The sequence below is a fragment of the Lissotriton vulgaris genome, chromosome 1_2 (genome assembly GCF_964263255.1).
Source record: "Lissotriton vulgaris chromosome 1_2, aLisVul1.2, whole genome shotgun sequence".
NCBI classification, from domain to species: domain Eukaryota; kingdom Metazoa; phylum Chordata; class Amphibia; order Caudata; family Salamandridae; genus Lissotriton; species Lissotriton vulgaris.
In genome coordinates this window covers 163,560,650-163,574,819 of record NC_141686.1, presented here as the reverse complement: position 1 = coordinate 163,574,819, position 14,170 = coordinate 163,560,650, and the positions used below count along the sequence as shown (strand labels likewise).

Here is a 14,170-nt window from a genome sequence, read left to right as displayed (position 1 = left end):
CTGCGGTTAATGAAATTGTTTCAGGATGTACCAGGTTGTCCATGTGCACATTAAAATCTCCTAGGAGATTAAAGTCCTCCTTGGATTTAAAATGGGGGGCTAGTAGCTCCAAAAGGGAAAGAGCAAAAGCAGGGTTAGATCCTGGCGGACGGTAAACTAAAGCACCTTTCCAAGAAATGTGGCCTGCCGAGGCAATTTTAAAAATCATTATTTCAAGTTGTGGACTATACCTTTGTTCTAAAATAGTGACTTTAAGTTCATTTTTATGTATGATGGCTAAGCCACCTCCTGGTTTATGGGCTCTATCAAAATGTAAAATCTTATATCCTGACGGGACCCCTAATGTTATGCCTGTAACCGTGTGAGGTTTCATCCAGGTCTCGGTCAGGAAGCAAATATCCGGCTGTATGGTGTGAACTAAATCCCATACCTGGTGTTGATGTTTTGGGAAGGAGCGAACATTTAAAAGAAAGCTCTTCAGTCCCTCTGAAAAAGAGGTTTTTGGTGTTAGTCCCTTCGTAATTTTGTCTGACCGAGGATGATTGAAACCGACACTTCATGCAAGAAAAACAGCCCTCAAGATTTTGCCATGGTATTTTGATGCAGCATGCTACAGATGGTTTTAAATCAAGCAAGGATTGAGCAGAGTATTTAATTTTACTAGTACCTGTGATAGCGGGGTCTGTAGAAATAAAGCCCATTGCCCCTATGATCCGTCCTGTCGCGGACGGGCGCAGACGGGCAGCTCTTTGGCTGGTCTTCGGCGTGCCTTTGGCTGCGCGCAATCGCTGCGCGCTCAGGGAGGGGCGAGGGCTAAATAGCCCCAGAAGTTTGAAGCACTAGAGCGCTAACCGCTCCTAGTGCTACCAGAAGTGCCTGCTCACACCTGTCCGCCCTCCGCTCAACGGTGCTAGTCACCCTGTCGGAACAAGGCAGGCAGGAAGGAGGTAGAGCCTTGGGAGTGCGTCAGTGCGGACTTCGGACATCTCCCAGAGGGGAGATACGTTCTCGTCATCATAGATGATTTCACCACGTACCCTGAGGTAGAGGTCGTAACAACTCTCTCTGCCAAGGAGGTTATCGCAAAATTTGAGAAGACCATAGCCACGCATGGCATCTTTGAGAGCACCAAGACCGACAACGGGCCACCTTTTCAAGGACAAGAGTTCGCGGAATACCTCCAGAACTGGGGAATCCATCACAGGAAGGTGACCCCCCGCTGGCCTCAAGCCAACGGGGAGGTTGAGAGGTTCATGCGCACACTAAATAAAGTTATCAGAATTGCCCATGCAGAAGAGGCTCCCCTGGAAAGAGCAATCTACAGCTTTCTGAGGGAATACCGACAAACCCACATCGTACCACGGAAGCGGCGCCAGGTCCCTCCGCCATGGGACGAGTAGTCAGAGACACCCTCCCTAGCCACCCTGACTGGGTCCCCAACCAAATAGACCCACAAAAGACTCTGTCTAACAGGACCAGGTCAAATAACTACGCAAGCTTTCGGCGAAAGGCCAGGGAATCAAGGATTCAGGAAAGAGACCATGTCTTTGTGAGAGACAGATATCCCGGGAGCAAATTCCGACTCCCATTCGAGCCCAGGCCGTGGACTGTCATGCGGCGTACTGGCACCATGGAGACAGCTCAACGAGGGGCGCAAACGGTCACCCGCAACATATCCTTTTTCAAGAAAGCTCACCCAAGCACCACCGACTCCCAGGAGCAAGAACCTGAAGAGGAAATGTCCAGCCAACCCGACGGGCCGATCAGTCCAGGAAGTGGGGATCGCGATGCCCTAAGTGAGGACGTGGCGACAAGTCCCGCGACACCTGGGACACCTCAAATCAGCACCCCCTTATCCCCAGATGATCTCCGGAGTGCCCGAGGATCCCCTCAGGTGACCCCTCGGAGGGCCCCCGCCTGGGGAGAAACGGCAGGATATGGGCTGCGGAGGAACCCGGCTCCGTCGTCCCAGCTGGCTGACTTCGCTGTGGGCTGAGCACAAACTGTCCCATCTTCAGACTGGTACCCGGCCGGATGGCCCTGTCTTATTTCGTTACTATGATTCTTAGTGACTATATGTACATGTGTTTATTTTGTTTAATAAAGGTTAGAAGGAATGTTATGTTATGTTATGTTATGTTATTAAATTATTTATTAAGCGCACTAACACTGATTCGTTTCTTGGCGCTAAATTTGACAGTAACACAACAGGTAAAAAAGTAGGATTTAAAAAGCTTGTCTGAAAAGCCAAGTCTTCAGTGCTTTCCGAAAAGGTAGAAGATCTTGACAGAGCCGAATTTCTAGTGGCAAGGTATTCCATAGGCGGGGGGCAAGTGCTGCAAACCTACGTCCACCAGAACGTTTAAGCTTGAACGGGGGGATCTGGAGAAGGCCCAAATGGAGTGAGCGGAGGTTGCGGGGGGGAACATATCTGGTGATTATTTGATTAATGATCTTGGGGCTTTTGCCATGCAGTGATTTAAAAATCATGCAGCCTGCCTTAAAGGCACAGCGTTGTGTAATCGGGAGCCAGTGCAGTTTAGTAAGAAGGGGGGTCGCTGCTTGCCACCTTGGTTGCTTCAGTATCATCCTGGCAGCATAGTTCTGTACCATCTGGAGACGCTTGAGTAGAAAGACTGGAAGACCCAAATAAATGGCGTTCACATAATCCAGATGGGACAGAACAGTGGCGATCACAACCTGGGTAGTGGCCTCTAGCGTTAATAATCGCCGAACCTTCCTAATTTTTTTTAGCTGATAGAAACACTTAGAAACCACCTGGCCCACTTGTGCCTTTAATGAAAGGTCACTGTCCACGATGACTCCCAGCGTTTTAGCCGATGGTGATGGTTGTGGGGTTTGACCCAGGTCTAAGGGCCAGTATTAAGGGCCCCAGTGCTTAGCGCTGTCCCCAGTCAATACCAGTTCTGTTTTCCCCGGGTTCAATTTCAATTGATTTTGGTCCATCCAGGATTTAATGAACCTCATGGTTGACTGGAAGTGACTGACGGATTTTTCAGAGTTATCAATGGTGAAAAGTAATTGCAGATCATCTGCGTAGTTAAAAACTTTCACCTGTTTGTCCCTCAGCGTTTGTATCAGCGGGAGTATATATATATTGAAAAGGTGAGGTGACAAGGAGGAATCCTGTGGCACTCCGCATGAGGTAAGCTGTTTAACGCCAGTTAGATCCCCCAGGCGTACTGCTTGTGAGCGGTCCTCCAAGAAGGATCTCAACCAGCAGGACGCTGTGCCCTGTATGCCGGCCTGTCCGACACGGTCGATCAAGATATTGTGGTCGACCGTGTCGAACGCGGCCGACAGATCTAGGAGCACCAGTGCCTGGGGAGAGCGTCTGTCTGCGCAATCTCTGAGAGTGTCCAACACCGCAGTGACTACTGCCTCCGTAGAGTGCGCAGGGCGAAATCCAGTCTGATGGGGGTCAAAGCAGGAGGACTCCTCCAAAAAGTTGGAAAGGATTTTCGCCACGTGTGCCTCTAAGATTTTTGCTAGGTAAGGCAATAACGAGATGGGCCTGTAGTTTGCTTTACATGCCGGGTCAGCCCCAGGTTTTTTCAATAGGGGTATGACCGTTGCTTCTTTGAAAGCAGACGGGACTATGCCCGACAATAGAGAGTCATTAAGGATAGCAAGAACAGGAGTAGGATAGGCGGAGAAGCATTCTTTCAGGATGCGAGGGGGGCAAATATCCAATGGGAAGCCAGATTTAAGTCTCGTCAGTAGCTCCGAAAGCTGGTCCTGAGTTATGGGTAAAAGGTTGGTGAGAGTGGTAGAACCAGTCTTGATTGCCATGCCAGTCGTGATTGGAGTTTTTGATTGGGGAATGCTAGCTTTTATATCTTTGATTTTGTCACTGAAGTAAGTGTTGAGTGAATCACACAGACACTGGGTGGGAGTTACTTTAGGACGAACATTCTCCAAATTGGTTAGTTCATTAAAAACCGAAAAGATATCTTTAGACTTGTTTGTTGATTCTAGGATACGGGAAGAGAAATATTCTGTCTTCGCTGCAGAGATGGCATTCATGTATTCCTTCCTTGCCCTAGTATATTAAATTTTCCCCTCAGTGTCATAATTACGGCGCCACTGGCGTTCAAGCTGGCGAAGGACCAGTTTCCTGATTTTCAAGTCGGCTGAGAACCATCTGTTGGCGTCCGTACGGCGTGCTAATCTGATTGTTTTATAAGGAGCATGAAGATTACTGGCCTCTTGTAGCCAGTTGGTTAGCGTAGCAACTGACAGATTTATGTCATTATCCAAGGAAGGGACATCCTTGGCTAGTGACTGTAGGAAAGCATCCTTATCCATAGCATTCCAGTTTCTGGCTAGTTTGCCAGGAATGTAATGTTCTTAACCGCTGGTTAGCGGTGTAGTTGACCGCGCACCGAAGGGTGCGCATACGCGAGCGCGTGACTTCACGCGCTCGCATTGATAATAAAGGGGGCGTGGCCGGTGGAGTCAGTCCGGACCACGCGGTTGAATCTAACTGGTGTCCAGAGTCTTATTGCTGCCGCAGCGCTTAGGCAATCATGCGCCTGCGGCCTAACGACTCCACACGGCGCTGCCCTGGTTTCCAGCCTTGTGGGGAGCCCAACAGGCGATGGTTGTGGGTAGAGTGAAGCGGCTCATTACTTTCTGTAAAGAAACCTATCCTTATGTTGCTGCTGGGACGCCCCTCCCCCACCTTCTTATACTGCGACTTCCAGCTGTATGAGCTGCTCTTCGGCTATACAGTGCCCTCCCATTTCTGTACTGTATACGTTCGGGTAGTCCAGCCCCATCCCTTCTCTTCTGTTTATGAATATACAGATGCTTGGGATTCTGAGGAATATGTAAATAACGGCGGTATGATTTCGAATTATGTCCAGAAAACGCAACGTTACGTGTATTTATTATAAACAATGTTATGCTTATGTCCTCGCCAAGATAGCACTGGACATAGCTGGAGCAGGGGCTGCAATATCTCAATATCGTAAAAATACCTACAACTCTTTTTAAAAGAGATGAAGGCTGTAATTGACACTATGAGAAACCATCTGAAGTCCTGCCTACGTGAAACCTACAGATAAGTGGAGGAACTGGGCTCTTGAGTCGACTAAGTTGGGAAGGCCGCGGACAAGTGCTCTGCAGAGTGGCACGCGAGTCATGCCTGTGTCTGGGCACGATTATTGCTCCTCCTACGGCCTATTTGTGTCTTTTACGCGCTTGGTGCAAGTAATTGACACCAAAGTTTTTTTTTTTTTATTGATTCTTTACAGCAGACTATTTCACTCTAGCATTTTTTCTTTGGTTTCCTCCTTATATTTGCCCTTCTCCTTGCCAACATGGCGAGATTTGGATTTGCGCTCCAAGATCTTTTTGCGATCCTTGTCCAACTTAAGTCTGGTGATCATCACCTTGCTAGGGTGAATTCCAACATGGACAGTTGTTCTATTGGCCTTTTCACGCTGTACACACTCAATGTAGATTACATACTTTTTTCTGTAAACCTGAACTACTTTGCCAATTTGCTGACCTTTGTAGTGTCCCGTACGACCTGGACCTCATCATCCTTGCGGATTGGCATGGAACGGACATTGTACTTTTGCCTCAACTCCTTGGACAGAGGAGAGGACATGATCTTCCTGCGCACATGGGAAGGCGCAATGAAGTGCCTCTTGCGGTTCTTGCTGCGGTCAGAGGTTACAAAGGGACTGAACTTCATGATGGCCAGCTGCACAACCGTCAATGTCCGCCGGAAAAAATTGACACCAATAGGCCGTGGGAGGAGCTATGCGCGCGCCTCTGGCTACTTGCATGCAGTCTTTTACAATAAGACTCACGGAAAGGCCAATGGGGGAGCTGAAATGGAAACACACATGAACAAGCATGTGCGATTCCTTAGTCAGCTCACAATTCCCTGTTTTTCACCTCCAAAATGCCTCGCGCTGCGCGCGCACTGCTGCTCAGTGCACTGATGCGCAGTGCACCGCTAGGCGCGATGCCCAATAAAAACCAAACCAGCACAAGGCTGGTGAAATGCTAGCAGTGCTGATAGATAATTCTGATAGACCTTTAACGTACCAGAACTGGGAGAACTTTGAGTACCATATACTAGGGACTTATAGGTAAGTTAAATGTGCCAATTTGCGGTATGCCAGTTTCATCATGTTGAAGGGGTGAGGAGAGGCACTTTACCTGTAGTTAGGAGGGGTAAAGTACACAGAGTTCTACAGCCAGCAAAAGCAATCAGGGCAAATATATGGGGTCCGTCATGCTAAAGATGGTCATTTTCAACAGCTCACATCTTCTGACCTCTCTGGTGGCACCTCCTGTGTTATACCTGTTGTGGACCAATCACGACTCCACAGGGACCTTGTGTGGGTACAGGACCATGGGACTATTGTGCTGAGGTTTTTTGCCTGATAGTCAGATCAGTGTAGGGGAGACATGAAGAAGCACTTGGGAAGGCACAGTGGACAACTGTAACTTGGTGCTATTTTGGGTGCCTGCGTTTCCGTATTTATTGTCTATCAACAACTTGGCTTTAATCCACTTGGTTACATTAGGTTACCTCATAGTATCATGACTGCCTTTTAATGTCTCTTTGTTGTTCCTTTTGGTTTCTGTCTTCTTTTAGTAGTTAATACAATGTGATCACCGATTGGTGCATTACAACCCTTGCACTTTCTTTTTGCCTAAGGGATCAACGCCCCTTTCCTTGGAAATTATTGGCCCTTTGATTTTGTTACCTTTTTATTTAAATTAGTTTTAGCACTGCTGGTTCATGTTGACAACCAGTTATTCTTTTGTTCGTGGTTTGTTCTTGGAAAGTATCCTGCAGTAATTGGTATTCCCCCTGCTTCATTGTTGAATCTCTCCATTAGTTATTTTTTTAGGAGGTTCTCTTGTGCCACTGACTTTTTATTCCTTATTTCGTGAATGTCTTTTGGAGAGAATTTCCAGGTTTCATTGGTACATATTTTTCTCGAATATTACAGAGTTTGTTTTAGATAGAATGTCGCTACAACTGTAATGAGGATGGAAGGGGAATGACCAGAGATACCCCTTGTGTGCTTATACGTCTGTTAGAGGGCGCACATTTTTATGTGTTCCTCTTTATTAAGACTCAGAGACAGACTAATATATTATTGACCAGATCACATCTTTGTCGTGGTTTTTCTCAAAGAAGTGTACTGTCAGTTTAGTTGATATCTAATGTTGCTTCTGTGTTCACTTATGTAGATTTCGGTGTTTCTTGTCATTCCTATGTAGCGATGGCTACATGAACAGGTAATTATATACATGACATTATTGCTATTTCAATTTGTGTGTATCTCCTGTTTCCAGGGGTGAGAAGACCAAGGCTGAATGTTTTAGATTGTGTTGTAAGGGGGCATACCAAGCAGTTCCCACAAGGGAAATGTCCTGTAACTGGAGGGAGATCCCAAAGCGTGATTTGGCGTTCAGAATTTCTCTGCCACGTGTTGCTGTGTACCAGTCTATCTCTTATGCTTCTATTCCTTTTAAACAAAAAGAGCGGTTTGACGAAAGTCAGTTGATTGAAGGTGAGGATTCACTAGTGTTTATGCACAATCCTTTCAGAAGATGAGTTGTAAGTGCTCACAAATATGAGGGAGTGGTTATCCTGTTTAATGTTGGTTTCCAGAAGGACGTCTCTGGGTAAGTTATGTGCACTCTTCTGTGCTTTGGCAAAAATCCTTACTGGGTATTTTTTTAATTCCAGTTTCATAGACAGTTGTTTCGCTTCATTCTTGTAATCTTGAAGATTGGAACAATTTCGCGTGATACGTAAAAACTGGCCCGCCAGTAAGTTCTCTGTAAGAGCAAGGGGCGGACACTGTTGAAGTGTAACAAACTGTTACGATCAGTAGGCTTAGTGTACAGTGAGCTGCTAGGCTTTGCATCTTTCGTCGTGGTGTTTACATGTAGACAGGATACCATACCTGGGGTCTGTTGGTTGTCATAGTAAAGCTCAGGAATGGATTTCTTTCATTCAGATGCGGATTGGCATGGAACGGACATTGTACTTTTGCCTCAACTCCTTGGACAGAGGAGAGGACATGATCTTCCTGCACACATGGGAAGGCGCATTGAAGTGTCTCTTGCGGTTCTTGCTGCGGTCAGAGGTTACAAAGGGACTGAACTTCATGATGGCCAGCTGCACAACCGCCAATGGCCGCTGGAAAAAATTGACACCAATAGGCCGTGGGAGGAGCTATGCGCGCGCCTCTGGCTACTTGCATGCACTCTTTTGCAATAAGACTCACGCAAAGGCCAATGGGGGAGCTGAAATGGAAACACACATGCACAAGCGTGTGCGATTCCATAGTCAGCTCACAATTCCCCGTTTTTCACCTCCAAAATGCCTTGCCCTGCGCGCGCACTGCTGCACAGTGGACTGATGCTCAGTGCACCGCTAGGCGCGATGCCCAATAAAAACGAAACCAGCACAAGGCTGGTGAAATGCTAGCAGTGCTGATGGATAATTCTGATAGACCTTTAACGTACCAGAACTGGGAGCACTTTGAGTACCATATACTAGGGACTTATAGGTAAGTTAAATGTGCCAATTTGCGGTATGCCAGTTTCATCATGTTGAAGGGGTGAGGAGAGGCACTTTACCTGTGGTTAGGAGGGGTAAAGTACACAGAGTTCTACAGCCAGCGAAAGCAATCAGGGCAAATATATGGGGTCCGTCATGCAAAAGATGGTCATTTTCAACAGCTCACATCTTTTGACCTCTCTGGTGGCACCTCCTGTGTTATACCTGTTGTGGACCAATCACGACTCCACAGGGGCCTTGTGTGGGTACAGGACCATGGGACTATTGTGCTGAGGTTTTTTGCCTGATAGTCAGATCAGTGTAGGGGAGACATGAAGAAGCACTTGGGAAGGCACAGTGGACAACTGTAACTTGGTGCTATTTTGGGTGCCTGCGTTTCCGTATTTATTGTCTATCAACAACTTGGCTTTAATCCACTTGGTTACATTAGGTTACCTCATAGTATCATGACTGCCTTTTAATGTCTGTTTGTTGTTCCTTTTGGTTTCTGTCTTCTTTTAGTAGTTAATACAATGTGATCACCGATTGGTGCATTACAACCCTTGCACTTTCTTTTTGCCAAAGGGATCAACGCCCCTTTCCTTGGAAATTATTGGCCCTTTGATTTTGTTACCTTTTTATTTTAATTAGTTTTAGCACTGCTGGTTCATGTTGACAACCAGTTATTCTTTTGTTCGTGGTTTGTTCTTGGAAAGTATCCTGCAGTAATTGGTATTCCCCCTGCTTCATTGTTGAATCTCTCCATTAGTTATTTTTTTAGGAGGTTCTCTTGTGCCACTGACTTTTTATTCCTTATTTCGTGAATGTCTTTTGGAGAGAATTTCCAGGTTTCATTGGTACATATTTTTCTCGAATATTAGTTTGTTTTAGATAGAATGTCGCTACAACTGTAATGAGGATGGAAGGGGAATGACCAGAGATACCCCTTGTGTGCTTATACGTCTGTTAGAGGGCGCACATTTTTATGTGTTCCTCTTTATTAAGACTCAGACACAGACTAATATATTATTGACCAGATCACATCTTTGTCGTGGTTTTTCTCAAAGAAGTGTGCTGTCAGTTTAGTTGATATCTAATGATGCTTCTGTGTTCACTTATGTAGATTTCGGTGTTTCTCGTCATTCCTATGTAGCGATGGCTACATGAACAGGTAATTATATACATGACATTATTGCTATTTCAATTTGTGTGTATCCCCTGTTTCCAGGGGTGAGAAGACCAAGGCTGAATGTTTTAGATTGTGTTGTAAGGGGGCATACCAAGCAGTTCCCACAAGGGAAATGTCCTGTAACTGGAGGGAGATCCCAAAGCGTGATTTGGCGTTCAGAATTTCTCTGCCACGTGTTGCTGTGTACCAGTCTATCTCTTATGCTTCTATTCCTTTTAAACAAAAAGAGCGGTTAGACGAAGGTCAGTTGATTGAAGGTGAGGATTCACTAGTGTTTATGCACAATCCTTTCAGAAGATGAGTTGTAAGTGCTCACAAATATGAGGGAGTGGTTATCCTGTTTAATGTTGGTTTCCAGAAGGACGTCTCTGGGTAAGTTATGTGCACTCTTCTGTGCTTTGGCAAAAATCCTTACTGGGTATTTTTTTAATTCCAGTTTCATAGACAGTTGTTTCGCTTCATTCTTGTAATCTTGAAGATTGGAACAATTTCGCGTGATACGTAAAAACTGGCCCGCCAGTAAGTTCTCTGTAAGAGCAAGGGGCGGACACTGTTGAAGTGTAACAAACTGTTACGATCAGTAGGCTTAGTGTACAGTGAGCTGCTAGGCTTTGCATCTTTCGTCGTGGTGTTTACATGTAGACAGGATACCATACCTGGGGTCTGTTGGTTGTCATAGTAAAGCTCAGGAATGGATTTCTTTCATTCAGATGCGGATTGGCATGGAACGGACATTGTACTTTTGCCTCAACACCTTGGACAGAGGAGAGGACATGATCTTCCTGCACACATGGGAAGGCGCATTGAAGTGTCTCTTGCGGTTCTTGCTGCGGTCAGAGGTTACAAAGGGACTGAACTTCATGATGGCCAGCTGCACAACCGCCAATGGCCGCTGGAAAAAATTGACACCAATAGGCCGTGGGAGGAGCTATGCGCGCGCCTCTGGCTACTTGCATGCACTCTTTTGCAATAAGACTCACGCAAAGGCCAATGGGGGAGCTGAAATGGAAACACACATGCACAAGCGTGTGCGATTCCATAGTCAGCTCACAATTCCCCGTTTTTCACCTCCAAAATGCCTTGCCCTGCACGCGCACTGCTGCACAGTGGACTGATGCTCAGTGCACCGCTAGGCGCGATGCCCAATAAAAACCAAACCAGCACAAGGCTGGTGAAATGCTAGCAGTGCTGATGGATAATTCTGATAGACCTTTAACGTACCAGAACTGGGAGCACTTTGAGTACCATATACTAGGGACTTATAGGTAAGTTAAATGTGCCAATTTGCGGTATGCCAGTTTCATCATGTTGAAGGGGTGAGGAGAGGCACTTTACCTGTGGTTAGGAGGGGTAAAGTACACAGAGTTCTACAGCCAGCGAAAGCAATCAGGGCAAATATATGGGGTCCGTCATGCAAAAGATGGTCATTTTCAACAGCTCACATCTTTTGACCTCTCTGGTGGCACCTCCTGTGTTATACCTGTTGTGGACCAATCACGACTCCACAGGGGCCTTGTGTGGGTACAGGACCATGGGACTATTGTGCTGAGGTTTTTTGCCTGATAGTCAGATCAGTGTAGGGGAGACATGAAGAAGCACTTGGGAAGGCACAGTGGACAACTGTAACTTGGTGCTATTTTGGGTGCCTGCGTTTCCGTATTTATTGTCTATCAACAACTTGGCTTTAATCCACTTGGTTACATTAGGTTACCTCATAGTATCATGACTGCCTTTTAATGTCTCTTTGTTGTTCCTTTTGGTTTCTGTCTTCTTTTAGTAGTTAATACAATGTGATCACCGATTGGTGCATTACAACCCTTGCACTTTCTTTTTGCCAAAGGGATCAACGCCCCTTTCCTTGGAAATTATTGGCCCTTTGATTTTGTTACCTTTTTATTTTAATTAGTTTTAGCACTGCTGGTTCATGTTGACAACCAGTTATTCTTTTGTTCGTGGTTTGTTCTTGGAAAGTAACCTGCAGTAATTGGTGTTCCCCCTGCTTCATTGTTGAATCTCTCCATTAGTTATTTTTTTAGGAGGTTCTCTTGTGCCACTGACTTTTTATTCCTTATTTCGTGAATGTCTTTTGGAGAGAATTTCCAGGTTTCATTGGTACATAATTTTCTCGAATATTACAGAGTTTGTTTTAGATAGAATGTCGCTACAACTGTAATGAGGATGGAAGGGGAATGACCAGAGATACCCCTTGTGTGCTTATACGTCTGTTTGAGGGCGCACATTTTTATGTGTTCCTCTTTATTAAGACTCAGAGACAGACTAATATATTATTGACCAGATCACATCTTTGTCGTGGTTTTTCTCAAAGAAGTGTGCTGTCAGTTTAGTTGATATCTAATGTTGCTTCTGTGTTCACTTATGTAGATTTCGGTGTTTCTTGTCATTCCTATGTAGCGATGGCTACATGAACAGGTAATTATATACATGACATTATTGCTATTTCAATTTGTGTGTATCTCCTGTTTCCAGGGGTGAGAAGACCAAGGCTGAATGTTTTAGATTGTGTTGTAAGGGGGCATACCAAGCAGTTCCCACAAGGGAAATGTCCTGTAACTGGAGGGAGATCCCAAAGCGTGATTTGGCGTTCAGAATTTCTCTGCCACGTGTTGCTGTGTACCATTCTATCTCTTATTCTTCTATTCCTTTTAAACAAAAAGAGCGGTTTGACGAAAGCCAGTTGATTGAAGGTGAGGATTCACTAGTGTTTATGCACAATATGTCAGAAGATGAGTTGTAAGTGCTCACAAATATGAGGGAGTGGTTATCCTGTTTAATGTTGGTTTCCAGAAGGACGTCTCTGGGTAAGTTATGTGCACTCTTCTGTGCTTTGGCAAAAATCCTTTCTGGGTATTTTTTTAATTCCAGTTTCATTGACAGTTGTTTGGCTTCATTCTTGTAATCTTGAAGATTAGAACAATTTCGCGTGATACGTAAAAACTGGCCCGCCAGTAAATTCTCTGTAAGAGCAAGGGGCGGACACTGTTGAAGTGTAACAAACTGTTACGATCAGTAGGCTTAGTGTACAGTGAGCTGCTAGGCTTTGCATCTTTCGTCGTGGTGTTTACATGTAGACAGGATACCATACCTGGGATCTGTTGGTTGTCATAGTAAATAAAGCTCAGGAATGGATTTATTTCATGCAGCCAACCATTGAAGTGTTCAGTGGTGGTGTATCATCCCCATGCCAGATGACCAGGATACCGTTTATGTATCGCCACCACAGCCATATCTGATAATTGAATGGATCGCAGGCAGGCAATACTTTGAGCAAACATGCTACCGATGTAAGTGCCATGGTGTTGTAAATAGATCCGATCTCCAAATGCTAAGGCATTTTCAGTCCATGTCAATTCTGCTAATTTAATTATCCACTGAATTGGGGCAGCCCAAGTCTTCTTGCAGTAGGTTGCTAATCACTCGTAGGCTCTGGCCCTCTGGGATACTTGTATAGAGTGCTACAACATCAAGGCACATCAAAGTTTCAGTGATGGGGTCATATTCTTTCTCTTTGAGTAGGTTCAGCAGACGTTTTGTGTCCTTAATGTAGCACCTTGTAGGTGTTACACGGGGTCTCAAGAACCAGTACATGTATTAGGACAGAGGTTCAAGCGCAGAACCTATGCCCAACAGTATAGGTCTGCCTGGTGGGGGGATCCAACCCTTGAGAAATTTTGGGAATGTATAAAACTTGGCCATCCTAGGTTAATTTTTAGTGATCCGCCCATTGTCCATGGCCTCTCATACTGGTTGGTTGATTGTTTCCTATAGTCGAATACAGATCACATTACCCACATGACTGACATTGCTCAATTTTTTTGTGTAGGAATCAGTCCCTGTCTACAGTAAACATCAAAGTGTGGCAGAGATCCCTATTGTGCTGCTGTCAAACTCTTCTCTGGAATTTGAACAGTCAGTTCATAGCTCAAATAGAATGCCCATCGGAAAGCAGCTCTCCAGAAAACACAAAGAAAGCTGGGCTATCAAGTGACAATTCAGAAAGTGTTGCTTAAATGATATTGAGGGACTCTGGATGTGTGCCAGGCCAGGAAAGCACTGTATATGTTGCCACCTGAGATACCATTTACTGGACCGTAAAGAACCGTAAAAAACAAAGTTGGCAAATGAATGTGCTTTAAAGTTCAAGGAAGTCTTTTTATTTCTCTTCTTTGGTAAGTACATGGAGGCACTAAGAAATAAGACCAAATCTAATTCATAATACCAATAATGATTTGGAACATTAACTGGTAGACAACTGGGCTAATGGCCAAGTGTTTCATGAGCCTGTGTCAGCATCAAAGAGCACACAGGTACTGAAAAATTAGCCTGGCACTAGTTGTGATCCATGTGATGCACACCTAGAATACCCTACATTCTATTCTTTCTTTCTAATATTCTGT

At 45.2% G+C, this 14,170-nt stretch overlaps 1 protein-coding gene and 1 pseudogene across 2 annotated transcripts in view; one reads left to right on the top strand and one right to left on the bottom strand.

The window, feature by feature from the left end:
• The window catches only part of LOC147734752 (estradiol 17 beta-dehydrogenase 5-like), a 318,862-nt gene that overhangs the window by 49,168 nt on the left and 255,524 nt on the right, over positions 1–14,170 (top strand). The gene's annotated exons all lie outside the window — the stretch shown is intronic.
• LOC147734753 (large ribosomal subunit protein uL24 pseudogene) lies at positions 5,289–5,757 on the bottom strand (annotated as a pseudogene).